The 19,092-nt window shown below is 30.1% G+C and overlaps 1 protein-coding gene across 5 annotated transcripts in view; it reads right to left on the bottom strand.

Moving 5' to 3' along the window:
• Positions 1-19,092, bottom strand: part of LOC134721739 (serine-rich adhesin for platelets-like) — a 52,770-nt gene that overhangs the window by 25,475 nt on the left and 8,203 nt on the right. For 3 of the 5 annotated variants that reach the window (XM_063584972.1, XM_063584928.1, XM_063584980.1), the window contains exon 3: positions 4,898-4,957. The exons of 1 other annotated variant lie outside the window; for it this stretch is intronic. The gene's annotated coding sequence lies outside the window, so the exon portion shown is untranslated. Of the gene's footprint in view, positions 1-1,871; positions 1,995-4,897; positions 4,958-19,092 lie in introns of those variants that run through there. One more of the 5 variants, XM_063584946.1, reaches the window with a different exon arrangement.

The following is a 19,092-nucleotide window of genomic DNA, read 5'->3' on the forward strand; positions in this document are numbered from 1 at the left end:
TTACTTTTTCAAGGAAATAAACATTAAAATTATATACATAAAGTACATCTACCTGTTATTAATTAAACCAGCCAGGTGTTTTATAAAAGTAGATTAATCTTTGTAAAAAAAAAAGAAAACTTTTATAAAGTTTTATATAAACAGGGCTGAAGAAGCCATACTTTTAAGAGCTATACATTACATATGTATAATAAAAAATTAATATCTGTGACCTAAATTCATATGTATATCAAACCGTGAACGCTTAAAAATCGTTAATAAATATTTAATACAAACAGTATACAAACAAACAATGAAGTATACACACAAATACCTGTAGTTACATGCAGACTGGCTTTGATTTTGATCCAGTTTATCATACCATAATGAGACAAACATTAAGATTACATTCTTACTATGTGGACTATCTCCTAGGGCCTACACCCTATGATAAATCAGTTAATATACCACACCTGACAAAAATTATATCTAAATAATACTAATCACCTTTCTATTTACTTTTTCCACTAATATTTTGGATTAAAATTTACTTTTAAAAATATTCAGTAGCTATAAGAATGTATAAGTTTTTGCATGCCATTTAATGAAGACTGAAAACTATGTAAAAACAAGTTTTAAAATAAGATACTAGAATAAACAGCAAAAGTTTTAAATGCAAATAGGCTAGATAATATGCACTGTTGCAACTTGTTGTACATCAACATGATCAATATGCATTTGGTTCTGCACTACCTATTTATTAAAATGAATAGAATCGAACTCATCTATTCTAAGACAAAATAGAACTGAACATTAGGCAAGTTATGACAAATAATCCTATGTGGGTGTACTACAGTTATAAAACCCACACAATATAAATCTTTTTTGTGATTTTAAAAAGATATATGTAATTCTAATTCAAATGGTCCTATCATTTTGTCATGATTGAATTATTAACATAATTTAGATTAATTCTGTAATATTATATAAGGTCGACACTTCAATTCTGCTTTAAAAAGTTACATAGTTAATCAGTTCTTGTATTTATAAAAGGTTTAACCGCTTTGCTGAAATGAACTTGCCCATTTGAAAGTATTTATCCATAAAAAACAATCCATTCTCATTCAAACCAAGCTTCAAATTATTTTAGTTTCATAGTAACTCAAAATTAATGTAACTATCTAGACCCAACTGATTTTATCCCAAAATAAACAAGTTATTAACTTTTTAAGAACGATTATGTGTGCTATACAGAGTTTAGTTTTATATTGTTTACATTAAAGTGAAGTTATTTCCAGTCTATTTACCAAACCTATTCATGTAAGGAAATTGGCTGTGTGTTCTCTTTCATTTTGATCAATTTAACACATTGACCCTTAAATATCCTGAGTAAACTATCCCAGTCATGCTATTCAAAACAACAATACTACGGCTATCACTGCTTATAATGGAAATTTAAAGTTTAAAATATTATTTTAATGTGGAAACACCCTTGCTATCAGCCTATCAGACAGGAAATGGCTTTTGGTGACCAAAAGTACAAAATAAGTTTAGTTTTTATGAAGTTTTCCCATGCTATTTTGTATTTAATTTTATGAATGAAAGGAGATGTGGGTTAAAGATCAATCAAAAGTTACTGAACAACACAATCATACAAAAACAAAACAACATTCATGTTCTACACTTATAGACTATCTAGTCCATAACTGTGTATAAATCTATTTTAATAAAACATGTGCATTACTGTATAGAGACCATATCCAGGTATGTAAAATTACAAAGGTGTGCACCATATCTTCATTCATATTAAAGTAAATTTCTTCAATATTTTACGATTTAACGAAAAATTACAGAAGTTATACACATTTTTAAGATTAAAAATGACAACAAACCTGCAGACGAAAAGTAAATATATCCTACATCTCTCCTAGAACAATCCTGTCAAAGTGGTTAATATTATTGTATGTAACACTTTAAATATTTAAAGAGGTAAACAGACAATGATTTACCTGAACAGGTAGTCCTCAATTACCAAATCAATATTGTAGACCACCAGCAATGATAGGTGAGATTTGGAAAGATAAGCCTTATGTAATATTCCGTAATATATAAGGTTAGGATTTTATCTATTTCCGACACTTTTTCACCTATTCTATTTTGAATAGCTTAAGATTATAGACAAAACATCAAAAGGACCCCCTTTTCATAACATGATTCATTGTATTATGGTTATGAAATAATAATACATTATAATCTAGTATTAGCATATACTGTTATTTCATTTTTCTGCATAGAATCATATTATACATATATAATTGAATTAGCATATAAATCAATAAAGGCGTTTATTTTATAACTTGTGCATTTGCCCAAAAACATAAATATGAACAAAGTGTCTGTATATATACAGTTGCTTATAAAATCTTTATGTGGTTTAAAATTTCAATATTCTACAAGTATATCAAATTCTTCTCATGTCTCAAAATACTATTTTTTGTTATTTCTCAGTCTGATTTTTAAATATTTTTGAATAATTTCATAATTTTATAAGTTATAGTGACTTGACTGAAAAAGAATGTGGTCATTGCCGAGGAAAACCTGCCTTTGTGGTCTTGTGCTTTCCCCAAATACAGGAGGTATTTGACTTGATCTCTGGACGCATTAAATCAAAGTCCTAAAAATTGGTATCTTCTGACCAAGGAGGCAGCTTTTAAGAGAAGGATCAAAGACTTGCCAGCTTGAAGTCTGAATAATATGTCATTGGTATGGTGACTAACTACAGACTGTTGCCTTGTGAATGGGCATTTAAAAAATCTAGCTAGTCATTGGCAGATCCAGGGGGGGGGGGTTCCGGGGGGTTTGAACCCCCCTTTTCTTTGGACACCAATGCATTTGAATCGGGACATATAGTTGTAACCCCCCCTTTTTAAAATGGCTGGATCTGCCCCTGCTTGTCATGTTAATCTAGTACAAAGCAGTGTAAACATGTTTGCATGTATTGATGTAATATTTGCCACTGGATACATAAAACCCCAACACTTTTCTGTGACATGTCAGCATTCTTTTTTGTGTTATTTGGTGATTTGATATCTGTCCTTATCAGAGTATTTATTTGAAAAATACATCATCTATGATAGAGTTGTTTAAAATTGCCAGTGACCGATGATTTTCCTGTCCAATTCTATATAATTGTTAAATAGATGTCAAGAAACAGAGCTCTACATTACAATACAACAAAACAAGAAACAATTTCATTATAATTCCACAAAAAAGAAAAAATATATCAATATATCAATAACAAACTTTCTCAATTTTATCTAACTTTTCTCAGCAGTATCCTTCAAATTTGAAACTTCTCATTGTTAGTTACAAATGTCTCTATATATATTTTGTAGAAAAATGCCTAGACAAATACATAGTAAAAGTAAGACAAAGAGTTGTATTCAAGATATAGGTTGTGCAAAATGGTTATATTTTGAAAATATTATATATGGTCAAATCACTTGTGTGTAAGTAGAAAAAAAATCTAGAAGACTGAATTTTAAAATAAAATTTCAAATGATAACTCGGAAAATGTGAAGAAAAAAGATATAAAACAAGAATGTGTCCGACCCCTTCGCACTATTATTTTCTATGTGCAAAGCGCCATGAAGTTGGGGTGAACACTCTAATTACGCACTCAAATTAGAAAGATCTTATTGGACAGACTCACAGACTGAGAAACATAATGCCCCTTTATGGGGAGTAACAATAGGTTCCTTTTTTTTCTTTTTTTCTGCAATTAGTCTTAAAACAATTTTCTTGTTGAGAATATTGAATAAAAATTTTTTAGCTAAGAAAACTGTGAAAGTTGTTTGGTTGTATATGAGTTGTGTGCATTTAAGGTGGTACCTAACACTACAGGGAGACAACTCAGTAAAGTCAGCTAAACGTTTTAATGACATTGTGTTGTAATAGGAATATAAAGCTTCTGAATGATCAATTTGGTGTTTCACAGTCAAACTGCTGTTTAACCAGTGTAATTTTTCTGACAAAGCGGTTGGTTAAAATTTCTATATTTTTGTTAAAAGGTCAAAGCTAGTACTTTGACAAAATTTTATGAAAATTAAACAAGCCAAATTAATTTTAGTGCAAATGTTGGCTTCCACCTTATTTGATAATTGACATGGATGGACAGGATAGTGCAGTTACTGAACTGATACTAGATGTCACTGTCTAATATTTTTCGAGCATCAGGTACATTCCCTGATCTTTAAATCACTAGGTAGTTATTAAGGATCAAAGGGAAAATTAAAAAATTGACAATAAATAAAAATAAATTGTATTTATGTCTCAAAATTGCATGTTTTTATAAAATAAAGATAAATTGTTTGCCTCTTTTATACAATACAATGACAGGGGATCCCCTATAAATCTTAAATTGGGACATTAGGATGCAAATGCTGTAAAGGAAACCAAATTTTTTGAAGAAAAGTGGATAATTTAACAAATGATCTACTGATATTGGATGATTTTCAGTAATAAAGTACCAAAAAGCAGATTGTTCTATATTTCATCATTACATTGGCATATCTTAAAAGGATCTATTCCTTCTAGTAGACCATTATTTTCATACATATTACAAAATCATTACTACAACTTATAAAAGGTGAAAAAACAAAAATACTAAACTCTGAAGAAAATTTAAAACAAGCATTCAAATAGCAAAATCAAAAGCTCAAACACATTAAAGGAATAGATAATTCATAAAATTCTCCTTCAACCCACATAAGGCATACACCTATCAAGATTACCACCTTATATGAAAACGTATGCATGTATGAGTCATAATCTGCACAGTGTAAGATTGTTCATTTCTCTTGGCTATTTATAAATCCATTTTATATCAATTCATCGTTTACTTATATATCAGGCTTACCTGCTTACATAAAACAACCTAAACAATCAAGTTTTCTTCTGCTTTTTTCTGTACATCCCACTGAAAAGATTAAAGAAATATCCCAAGTTGAAAGTTATCGTATAATATCCTGTCCTTCGTTTTATCGAACATTTACCCTGTGACAAGGTGTACAATGAAAACGTATGTGCATTTGAGCAGAAAAGAATGAAGATAACCTTGCAGTATCTATATACAAAAGGAATACAAGCTGGAGGTATAATATTTAAATTAATGTCATACAAATCTTTCAATGACCAAACATTATAATTAATAGAGCAGAAAAATTCTATGTCATAGGTATACTCTACAATCTGATTTCTGTACATCTTGTAATCGTTTGTGATCATTTTGACATTCTGTAAGAAAAAAATATTATTTCCTCCTATCTCACAATATAAATGGGTGTGTCAAAGTAGATTTCCTTGTTTAGTTATCTGACCTGCTGATACGACCTTATTAAACAGTTAGACATGGTATAACAAGTCATACAAAACTTTGATGTACAAATGAAGGGTAAAATGTCAACAGACAGCAACCCAAAACTTTTTTTTTAAATATTTGTTGCTTCCCCATCAAGAATTTTTTTATGCAGCTAGTAAGATCATAGATAAAATATCCAGCCCAGCCTATGTACAACAAAGTAAGGAAGATTCATGACTCTAACATTTTTTTATTCTGAATATGCATGTAATATTTGCAACTGGTCCTGGAGCATCATCTTAATCCTGAAATGAACATAAACATTAAGAAACACCAGTTCACACTCAGAGCTGCTATCAGACTTGGAAGAAACTCATTAACATGCAGTAGAGTAAAAATAGTTTGGAAAGTTCACTATTCCTGGGACTCAAATGTTTGATTTCCTCTGGTATAAATCTGTACAAGAGTTTTATTTAAATCAAAACCATAATTTTTTTGGGGATAGATATTCTTGTCCATTGCTAGTCCCCTTTAACTGTGTTTTCTTAAATAATTTGCAAAGAGAGGATAATGTATTCTTTACCCTCAAATCCTGCCTCTGAATATATGTGTTTCATCCATATGATTTATATAACCATGCATACTGGTTAAAGCCACAACTTACAATAAAACATTCTGATCAAAACCTAATATAACTTCTTGAAGGCAATAGTTAACTAGAAATATTTCTCGTTTGCCTTCACAGCTTTATGAAAGCCTACACCTTGTTTTTTCCAGTTTCTTAAACACGCTGAACTAATTTCCTACCCTTCAATAAGTATATAATCATCTAAAATTTTACAAACTTTGCACAGTCTGTGTTCTCTTTGAATTTTTTTGTAACGTCCTAATTCAATTTCCAAATTATGATCACTTACACGTAATTTGTTAAAAGCTGACGACTATTAAAATTGTTTAGATTGTGCAGGTAGTCCTCAAATTTAATTTCATTTTTAAGTTTACTATAAAGGTAAAGTTTTGAACTGTTATCAATATTTGAAAGTTTTTGAAGAGTGATGTTATTACACTTTTTCCTTCATTGCCAAATTAACAGTAATGTAAGACATTCCCTTATAAATGCAATTAAAACCCATTATCCTAATTTTAACCAGCTTGACTCAAACTCTAAACTTAAAACTATTCTAGATCCCAATAAAGATATTTTGTCTAGTGTTGTAGACTATATAAAGCAATCTATGGAATTGCGAAAATAAGGTCCACATTGGTCAATTATTATATACATCTATATATAGATATATGTTATTAATATCAACTTCACTTTTTAAAAAACATTTATCATGTATAGTTATGTTTCTTGTCACTTGTGTATACATTGTACTCTGTTTGCATTTTAACCCGTCAGGGTTTCATGTTTTTTGCAATAAAGATTATATAATTTCATTCACCAGTATAAAATATAGTAGGAAGCACAATAGACTATACCCACATTATATTAAAGTTTTAACATTAAAAATGTAATACATCAACATATATTTGTATATTTACAAAAGTTGTAGTTTAAATTAACATCCAGACAAAAATATCTGCATAAAATTATTGCATAGGTTACATGTGTTAATACGACAGATGGCAAACCAAAGCAGTTCAATATCTAATTAATAAATCCAATATTAAAACTTTGTATCAATAATTCAATAACTATAATGAAATTTTCTGATTTTTCAATCAAAATTACCAATGGTTATTTAATTTGGGTATAAAATAATCAAGTAGTTTCCATATGGAAATATTAATAATCAAAAGGTCATATTACAAAGGGTGAAGAGATGGTACCTCTCTTATGACAGTTCTCATTCAAATCCATTATAATTAGCAGGTAATATAAAGTGTCATTTTACCAATCACAAAGATATATAGACAGGATTCTTCTTACAAAAAAATCTTACACAAAGTAAAATTTACACCAGGAGGTTATACAGTAATTAATTCACAAAATACTTGACACAATTATTACAATCAAGGACAAATCTGAAGTTCCTATATATTTTACAGACCTTCTCAATTTAAATATAAAATAAGAAGATGTGGTATTAATTAACTGCCCATGAGACAACACCCTACCAGAGACCAAATTACATAATAATTAACAATTCTAGGTCTCTGTAAGGCCTTCAACAGGAAGAAAAACCCATACCCCATAGTCAGATATAAAAGGCTCTGAACTAAACTTTTATTTAATATTTTTGTATAATTTATGCTGGGTTGTCTCTTTCTGTGGTAAATCAAATAGGTAAATATTTTGCAGCAACCTGTTTCAGAATTGCAAGGCTTTATTAGATAATACATACCACATTTATTCTTTCCAGTACATTTTAGATGACATAAGACAATAATTTCGTCTATAAATTATAAGATTATTTTAATAGACCTTCTGTTCTGACTGAAACTGTCTTATTCCTAGACATTTTATGATTCTTACTTATACTAGTTAACCTGCAATCATGTTTCTTCTCGTATACCTTTTTATCAAATCAATGCATAAAGTGTACAAAGATCAATAGCTTGAGCTGTAAGTTTGAAGCCCTAGTAAAAAGGAAAGCTTTTAATCATATTATGATATGCGATCATTGACATTATAAATCCTAAATCAATAAGTATGAGGTGTATGTATATCCTTGCACTGCTTGGGGGACCTATTATGTTGCTGGAATCAAATATTTCAGCTATTGGTACAAATATGCTAAGGCATATTTTTCCCGCTTTTTTATTGGATTGCATTATACATCCAATGTGGACACAGAGATATGTATGGCTTGTCTGTAATTCTGATAGTATTTTACAAATGTTTAAACTACTAAAATGACAATAATTTTTATTATACTTCACGTAAAAATGCCAGATTTTGATTGGCTTATACGAGGGTGCCAATTTACACTATCACATAGCTGAGCGGGTGACAATTTTTTTGAATCTTACCCTCTCGTCTAGACCAATCAAATTCGATAGTTTAAAGGACAATGCATTAAATTTACATCAAGTAATTAAATACAATGCTTAAGTTCTACATTTTCGCTCAGATTTTATTATTTGACTGTCAAAATAAAATGATAAAACATCTTGCTTTACTTTTGTTGTTTTTTCTAATACCTGTAACGTTGTTATGTACGTGACGTCATAATAAATACTTTAAAAATAAAATTAATCAGTAAAAGACTAAAATAATAGGACATTCAGTATAATAAATTAAATAACACATAGCTGAGAGGGTGATAGAGCAGATTGGTACCCCTCAAAAAAACATTGTCAACCGCGGCTTCGCTGTGGTTGACAATGTTTTCTCGGGGTACCAATCTGCTCTATCACCGTCTCAGCTATGTGTTATTTATATAATGGGCTATTTTCAAAATTTTACTGAGGGTACCAAACATGCAGAATGTAAATGAGATATATGTTAGTGCTAACACAACTGCATACCAAATAACATTGATTTATCATCTTTATTACATGTTTCCCTGAAACTGACCTTATCACACTGACTGCTTAAGAGGGGCCCGTTCCAATCATGCTTCAGTGATTTCCTATATAACCAACCAAATATTTCCCACAATAGGTACCTTGGGCCACTTCCAAATCAGCCTTTGTCATGGAGTTGAGGCATATGACAGAAAAGTAAAAGAATGACATTAGCAAAATGATAGAAACATAGTTTGTCCACTATAAATAACTTAAAGTAAGTTCCCTTTTGGTCATTCTACGAAAGAATTAGTTTTCATTGATCAAATGATTTGAAAATATGTGCTTTTTTCCATAGAAAAAAAAATTAAATCTAAATAATGATCAAATAGCTTATATACAATTCTCAAAAAAAAAGTATGGACATATACAATGCAACGATTTCGTTCTGTTACTACTTGTAGCCAGGTCAATTTATGTGGCAAATCAGCTTCAATATCTATCTATCACATTTACTTATTATACAATAAATACAAAAACTGTTTCAGCACCTGCATTTCTGTCCTATGTAACAAGTGAGTAGTAACTTATATTTGTCATACAGTTTATAGTACAATTCAATTATTTATAAATATAAAATGACCTTTCAGAATGTGAAACTTGTCTCCCAGGTACTGTGTGCCTTAAGACAAATATCTATCAACTTTAGAAGTATGATAAAGTTCATCGCTCAGATTCATTAATTCTCCCTTTGATACACACCTTAGATTTACAGTAAATAGTTATCTATCCTTAATCATTTTCTCACAACCTTGCATTTGTGCATATATAGATATTGCTTTTTTATGTTTCTATTTCATAATAAAATGACAATTGACTGCACTGGCAGTTTGCAGTTGAAAATACAAATTATATTCAATAACTTGTACTTTTGAATAAAGTTTCAAAGAAATGACAAAGATAAAAGATTTGTCCCTCTAAGTGCAATTTATAAATTGTTGACACAGAGATATGTCTCTCCTGTGTGTAAATTTTGAGGCAGAAGAAGGTCACCTCTGTCTTGTCAGGTCAACCTTTTCATGTCCTATTTTAGTAACATCCATATATCAGGTTGCTCATTTTCTTGTTTGAATTGTTTGACATGTCTTGGCCACTATGGGCAACTCACTATTAATACAATTTGATATGGTATGGGAATTGCTCATTGTTGATGGTCGTACAATGACCTTTAGTTTCTAACATTATTTGGTCTCTACTATATAGTTGTCTCTTCACAATTATCATACATCTTCTTACTCTAGTTTGTTCAGTTTTGGAAAGGAATTAGTTTTAAGCAACTGACACTTGAAAACATGATAATATATTATATCTTCCATGGCTATGGATGAAGGGGATGATTGATTGATGAATTGTTGGTGTTTGGTGCTACTTTCAGCACTTCTGGTTATATCATAGTTAAGTGGCCAGATTTTAGTTACTGGGGAAGCCCCAATCCTTGTTCATTAAGATACACACCTTGTGTCACATGCAGATGAAGTACTTAAGACCACTTGCACTAATATAAAATTTGAGACTTTGGAGTTATAAATTGAGGTCAAAGAATACTTTAGGTTCATACCTGCATTGATTGATTGTTGGTTGCTCACCGTCCAGTGGCAAATATTCCATGCATGTTCAGGACCATTCAGTGTATTGGTATAAAGTTTTAGTTCATATGAACCAGAGTTAATTTCTATTGCTCTGTCTTTGGCGCTAGGCTTCTTATTTACACACAATACATTAACTTCATTTTCTTATCTAATATATGACCATTTTCAATTTATCGAAAAAATTTATGACCTATTATAAATTTATAAAGGACAACTTAATCATTTTCTAATATTACACTATGTTCAAATATTTCTACTCAACAACCAATAAATACAGTTTTGATGCCAAGTGGATGATTAGCAGAATTTAAACACTTTGAAGCTTAATTCATAATGTAATGAATGTCACAGAACAGCTGATTATAAAATCGTAAGTTTGTTTATACAGAAGGAGGTTCACTTTGAAAAAATTATCATAATTTATCATATATTCAATTCATATAATTTGTTAACAAACGAAATATAAAGATCCACTCAAAAATGTTAAATACATATCAACCTGATTTTCTTTTTAAAAATGTACTAGTGTTTACACTTTTGCTTATGGTTTTACAGTGATCAGAAATATAATTGCTTCCATCCACGTCATCTGGACTCTGGTGGATAGTAGTGTCTTAAAGGCAATTATACCACATCTTCTTATCTTTATATCAGTTTTAAACTACATGTTTTCAGTTTGCATTATCTCAATCTAATATATAAATAAACCTATCGTAGATACCAGGATTAGAACTATGTACCCAGAAGTGTGTTTCATCTGTAAAAGACTCATCAGTGACGCTCTAATCATAGCAGTGAAAAGGACAAAAACAGTACGAGGTTGAGGAGCATTGATCATAAGATCCCAAATTTTCAGAAAGATTTGTCTAATATAGAGTTAGGAAATAGACATAATACGAAATCAAATGTTTCAATTTCCGTGTTTTATGAGCTGATAGCACCATGACCAAAATGTTCATTTGACAATATTAAATACATTGCTTTAAGTAAATTATAAAGGATATATACATTGTACTTTTTTTTACAGAATTTTTTTTTTCATAATATGAACATGATTTCATAAACAGACAAAACATAATTAGTTTAGATAACTGAATATAAACATATCATCATGATGTCCCAAGAAATGAAACTTTCAAGATTTTTTTTTATCAAAATCAAGTCAAGTTGACAAATCTTGTTGATCAATGTTTTGCTTTATAAGAGGAATGGAGTGGCAACATATCATTGACATACCTTCATAGGTATATGAAACCGTGAGATACAGAACTTAAACTAAATTAGTCAGCAAAATTGTGGGTTAGACAATCTTCCCATACATTTGAAAATCTATTTCTTCCTCAAAAAACAAAAATAAAATGCTATGAGAAGACCAAAGAAAAAGGCATAAGGAGCTTAATTCTTATCAAAATATACAGTTTTTACTTGTTTATATATGCATAGGAATACCATCTGCCTTTGCAATATTTACCAATTACATCATGTTTTGATGTGAATGCAATAAGAACAGAAATGCAGGGATGAAAAAGTATCTAAAATTTCCTGGTTTAAAATTATTCTAGGCTAAAGAAACATTTCTTGAAGGAAATGATTCCAGATTATTTTTCACAAGTATGAAGGGATTTACTGTTTCAAAAAAACAACATAGGTGCCAAATTCTAGTGCTCAAGAAAAGATATATCATTACTTCTTAAATAGTAAAATTTAAATTCTTAACCTGGAATAAACCTTCCTAGAGAAAGTTACATATAAAACGAACATCAAACATTTAAAATACATAAGAATAAATAAAATGTTAACATTCCTACCTTTACAGAAACAAGCAGAAAGGTGTAAAAACTTATTTAACATCTATATTGGATACACACCTTGGCCCCAAGAGAAAACATATACTTAGGCCAGCATAAAAACCATTTATCATTGGCAAATAAAACTTGTTGGCAAATCTTACTCCTATTTACCACATATTAAGTTCAAATTTACAGAAGTTTTAATCAGTATTTACTGAAAGTAAACAGATCTTATTGACTTATTATTCATAACTTTTATATTATGAACAGAGGATAAGTTTGCATACTTATATTTGAATAGTGAAAAATTAATCTTAAAAAATATGTCCTCGATATTAATCATAGATTTAGGATAACACATTCCATTTTGATTTACTTTTCTCTTTCTTGAATTTCCTTTAATATTCTGTCTTTTATTTATTATCTATTCTTTTTGGTCTATTTTAAACATGCTAAAACATTCACTTTTTGGAATATCTTTGAAGCACAAAGGCATCATAATTCAGGGAGAAAGGATTGACTGTGGTAGCTTTTACATTAAGACACATTAATCCAGATGGCAATGAATTACTGCAGATACATGAACACGAAGCCACCTTAATTCAGGGAGGGATGAATTTCAGTTAAATTTACAACAAAACACATAGTCAGGGAGCAATGATTTATTGCAGTAACATTTACACCAAGACACCTTTATAATGGGAGCATCCATTTTCTGGAGAAGCAATGAAATATAACCAGGTTTCTACCTGGTAAAAAAGACCTCTTTTAATACAAGCCAAATCAGATGTTGCTTAATTTATTTAAAAGACACATAAATTCAAAGAGCAATGGGTTACTGCAGTAACATTTACATCAAGATAACTAAATTCATGGAGCAATGCATTACATTATCTTATACATTAAGACATCTTAATTCATGGAGCACTGATTACCTGGAATAACAGCTACCCCAAGTCTATTAAATTCAAAGAGAAATGAGTTATTAACATAACATTTACATCAAGATAACTCAAGACACCTTAATACAGAGAGAAATGGAAAACTCCAGTAACAGTTACAGTCAGACACCAAAATACATCACTTATAACAAAGTATTTCAATGAAACATTATATTTTTCCTTATAATATGTTAACTGGAGAAGGATCTTTAATAATATATGTTTTATGAAATATTTCCTTACAGAAATTTACAAGTTTTCTACCAAGTAAGCAAAGTCTCTCTACAGGCCAAATCAGATGTTGTTTGAGACACAAAATACTACAATGTTTACTTTAAATAGATTCTATTATTCATGGTTGTATTAAACTATTGTCACCATTTTTATCGACAGTATCTGCCAAAATTTTGTGTCAATAATTCCCCTGTTTTCAATTTGTCAATATAAGTATTCCCATTGAATTTCACTTTTATTCCTAAGATTTATCTAAAGCTACTCACAGCATGGATCTTTTTTAAATGTTCATCAGTTCACCAATTACATACACTTGTGCAAATATTTTCTTACATTTTAAAAAAATTTAAATTCCTCATTTGGCATTTTATCAAATGTCAATTGCTTCAATGTTGTGCTAATTAAATATTCTTTTAAAGGTCTAAATAAGAGGGGTGTTGATATAAAGATGATCTATATATTATAGATAAGAGACAAAGTAACCCCATTTTAAATGGTCCACAGAATTCTTCCTGTTATTACACAGTTCCAACTGATCTGTACACTCTAATACTGATTTTAAATATTTAACACAGTTCAAAAACAAATAATGATATAAAACAAATTTGGACAAAGGGAGTTGGTACATCTTAGTTCAAAAAAGTCAGCCAAGGCTCCGTGTTGAAGGCCGTACTTTAAACCTATAATGGTTTAATTTTTAAATTGTTATTTGGGTGGAGAGTTGTCTCATTGGCACTCACACCACATCTTCCTATATCTATTTCAGTAACAAGGTTATCAAAATAAGAAGGCAACAACCAAATTGTTAGCAATTCTAGCTAGATCTTTTAAAACAAATTTTAAATAATTAAACATAACTGTGCATGTTGCAGTTTAATGTTTGAAAAATAAATGTTTCTGTAGAATATTTTTCAATTTTCACAAAAAAACTGATTAACACTTTAAGCTTATTTCAATAACAAAACATAGGGCCCTCGCCTTAAAAATAATATTAAACGCCTACAGAACTTTTCCTATTTTCTACTTGAAAGATTTACAAAACAAAACTACATACTCAACCAAGTGAAAAATCTTCATTCAAATTCCACTCTATACTACTTTGTAACTGAGATACCTCTCTCTTACATATAGAATGATAGATGGACATATTGAATAACATCAACTGTTCCATGTGAATGAAACTATTGATTTTTAATTGATTTCTCAGGCGATGGAGTTTACTTTGTTGATTAAATTAATGGTTTTCTTTATTCATGTTTATTGGTACTCATAATTTGGTTTGTTCATATTCCTTTGGCCTTGCTGGTTTACAACACAGATGGTCGATATATGAGGGTCTCCATGCAGGTACTTAATTTTTTTTATCCTTTTATCTTTTAGATCATGTTTATTTTTTTTCACTTTTTTCACCTTAAAATATTCTCTATTCTTTATATTTTTCAAAATACCACATTTTTCTTTATTATGTCTTGTTTTTTGGCCTATTTTTCTCTGTATTCTTTCATTCCCCCCCTTCCCTATTTAATCTGCTCTTTTTGCCTGTCATTCTCTATTCTGTAAACCCCATTTAGATCCTCATATATGCTGGTGCATGTCACTAAAAAACAACTGTTATCAATAAAAGATACATGCAACCATGTGTTGCATATTGCATAATTTATAAGCAGGGTTTATTCATATCGTTCAAGGACATTCAAAATAAAGATATGTTTTTATTAAGTTTATAATTCAAGTAAGACTGTCTTCACAGTGTACAAGCGGACAGTGACACAAAACGGAAGTTGCTGATCTGTCCGACGGCGATCGGCTCGTTGTTTTTCAAAAAAATATAGAATATCAACACAAAGTGTCCCATAATGGATTGTTCAGCAGCTCAAGGTAAGTGAATAACTACAATGATGTATTTTTGACCATTTAAAGCTTATTTTATGCTTTTAGCATCAACCGTCTTTTTAAAATAACTCCTAATCATGAAGAGGGGTCAAAATTTTGCGATTTTTCGAGTCATAAATCTTAACAAAACTCCGAAAATTCAAACATTTTCAAGATTTTTAATCGATACATAGTTGAATAATCATATTCCGCATACACACACAAAAGTTTGGTTCATTTATTTTTATTATATTGTCACAATTGAATCTTTTCTATTCAAAGTGTACTGTCCGCCTCGTTGCCACCGTATGTTTTCATACTGTCCGATTCGTTGGTCATATTCATGATCGATATCTTAAGCAAAAGTAAGATTGAAACATGCAATTTATCCACATTTAAACTTTATTCAACACAGATACTGTCTATGAACATAGAAAATGATAGTGCGAGTGGGGCATCCGTGTACTATGGTATAACACAAAAGTTTTTCGTCTGAAGAATGCATTTATTTTGAATATAAACCTTTATTTTAAGTGTTTGTTCCGGATGGCGAATTATATTGTGGTCTATTATTTCGGAAAATAAGCATGTTGTACAACTATAAGGATTACTAGTACTCATCATGTATATCTGAAAATATAAGCAAAACATTATTTAATTGATGTTCTTAAGTGCGCTGCATCACTCACTATCATCTACTGTTGTTTTAAAATAACTTTTAAACAAGAATGTGACCATAGTACACGGATGCCCCACTCGCACAATGTCCCCCTTTAATTGACACGAGATCCAAGCTGAATATATAATCTATAAATATTTTCCATATATAATCATAGACAGTATCTGTGTTGAATAAAGTTTAAATGTGGATAAATTGCATGTTTCAATCTTACTTTTGCTTAAGATATCGATCATGAATATGACCAACGAATCGGACAGTATGAAAACATACGGTGGCAACGAGGCGGACAGTACACTTTGAATAGAAAAGATTCAATTGTGACAATATAATAAAAAAAAATGAACCAAACTTTTGTGTGTGTATGCGGAATATGATTATTCAACTATGTATCGATTAAAAATCTTAAAATGTTTGAATTTTCGGAGTTTTGTTAAGATTTATGACTCGAAAAATCGCAAAATTTTGACCCCTCTTCATGATCAGGAGTTATTTTAAAAAGACAGTTGATGCTAAAAGCATAAAATAAGCTTTAAATGGTCAAAAATACATCATTGTAGTTATTCACTTACCTTGAGCTGCTGAACAATCCATTATGGGACACTTTGTGTTGATATTCTATATTTTTTTGAAAAACAACGAGCCGATCGCCGTCGGACAGATCAGCAACTTCCGTTTTGTGTCACTGTCCGCTTGTACACTGTGGTCTTAATAAGAGAAAAAATTGAAAGATTTGATATTACCAAAAAAACTCCAGTATGGCGGTAGTAGTCTGGCAAATTAGATACCAAAAATTATCCAGAATATCATTAGGCAAAAATAATAAGCAGCAGAGCAAAGTTCGCATGATACACCTTTTATGTACTTATTTTGAAGTTGTTGCAAATAACAGAAGCAAAAAAAATGGCTTAGTAGAAAAAATATGCATGAAGATACCCTAAGGCTTATAAATATTGTGTCAAATATGACTGTTAAAAGTCCTATAATTCTGGAATGACTACGGTAACTAGACAATCTTTTATAAATCAAAAGCAAGTTGACAGCTCTGGGGTAACAAAACAGAAAATAAAAAAATAAATAAAAAAAATGGAGCTTCCTTTAATCAATTCCAACCATACAGTTTTGAGAAAAAAATTGGCTCATCTTAGTCGTTTAGGTCCCTTAATTCTTGTATGACGAAGTCAAAAAAATTTAAATCAAAAGGGAGTGTTTGACATTCACAATTTTTTGACATTTGAAGTTAGTGCTTCATTTGACAACTTAAAAAAACAAAAATGTGTCCATGGTAAATGGATGCCCCATTCGCACAATCATTTTCTATATTCAGTGGAAGGTTAAATTGGGGTCAAAACTCAAATTTGTCATTAAAATTAGAAAGATCATCTCATATTGTTGGTGTTTTAAAGCCATTTTTCTGCTATTTTGTTGCAGTCAGTTTTTAATGGGTGGAGGAAGCCTGGGCCCAGTGAGAACCAAAGACCTTCGATAGTTAAACTGACAATCCAGGTCAATTAAGATTATAGAGTCGAGTGCACCCGCATGAGTGGGGCTTATACTCACAACCTCAGTGTTGACTGTCTAGTGATTACAGTAGAACTACTACATGTAGATCATATTATAGGGAATATATGTACAAGTTTCAAGTTGATTAGACTTCAGATTCATAAAAAAACTTCCTTGACCAATAACTTTCCCCAAAAACTTCAACAGGACATAAACAGACGAATGGAAGAACAGACCGAAAAACATAAGTGGGGCATAAAAACTACATGTTAAAAAAATGAAGAAAAAAATTCAAGCAATCATGTTTAATGGTAAAAAAAATTGGACAAGAAGTGAGTTGAAAATATCATAAATTTTTCAGAGAAAACCTTGAAAAAGATACAACATTCTGTGTATGAACTTAAACATAAGTATAACAATTAAAATGAAATACATAAACAAATAACAATTTAATAGAAATACATAAAAAAAGATATACATAACATATAACAATGTAATTAAAATACATAAATATATATACATATATATATCAAACATAATCCACTTACCGAAACAAACAAAATGGTTTGCTGATGAGATGAGAATGTAAATGTCCAACAGACTGACAGTCTAACCGATATAAACCCTTGATTATAAATAAGATAGTCAGTGCAAAATACCCCTTAAAGGCAAGAATAACAAATAAACACTTACAATATCTAGATCACCAAACTTCTGATCTTCATCAAAGAAAGGCTTTGAAAACTATATCAACAATTTAATTCAAATGATTGACCTTTAAAGTTTACTTACAAAAATATTAACAAGGATTTACTTTATCAAAATAAAAATCCAATTATAAATTAGTTAAGACTCTATTATAACCTTTAAAGATTAAAGTTTGGATGGATCAGAATATTCCCTTTACTTTCACGATCCATTAAATGTTGAAAAGGAGTCAAAAAGTCATGTACACTTTATAATCATAATTTAAACGGAATAAACTTGACCTGCTACTGCTTATAATATATCAGAAATTGATATCATTTTAAGAAAATTTTCATTGACCAATGAACCATGAACATCAAATCAAGTTCATACTGACCTATTTTGATGCTAGGCATAAAATTATCTTGATGTATAAGGCTTTATACACCAAGTTTCCTTAGAATATATCACTCAGTATCTATGAACTAATTTTCTATATGAAATTTATTGGCCTTAATCCTGAAGTAAAACTTGAATCTCACCTCTTTACACATGGTCAGATTATCGGAAATGTATCTACAGGCAAAACTTTGTCAACCGTTTTCATTAGTGGACACTGAGACTCCAATAGTCTAATTTGTGAAGGTGAACTAAAATATTATTTGATCAAAAGTACAAACTACAGAATGTTAGAAGCGGATCTTAATTCCATCATCTAAATGCTATTTGTAAATATTACTTAACTAGAGGCTCTAAAGAGCCTGTGTTGCTCACCTAAGTATATGTGAGTTTTTAAGAAAGGAAGCAGATGGATTCTTGACAAAATTGTGTTTTGGTGAAGTTGATGTGTTTGAACATCCTACTTTACTGAACATTCTTGCAATTTAAAATTATCTCTATCTATAATGAACTTGGCCCAATAGTTTCAGTGGAAAATGTTAGTAAA

Source organism: Mytilus trossulus, chromosome 1, assembly GCF_036588685.1.
Source record: "Mytilus trossulus isolate FHL-02 chromosome 1, PNRI_Mtr1.1.1.hap1, whole genome shotgun sequence".
NCBI lineage: Eukaryota > Metazoa > Mollusca > Bivalvia > Mytilida > Mytilidae > Mytilus > Mytilus trossulus.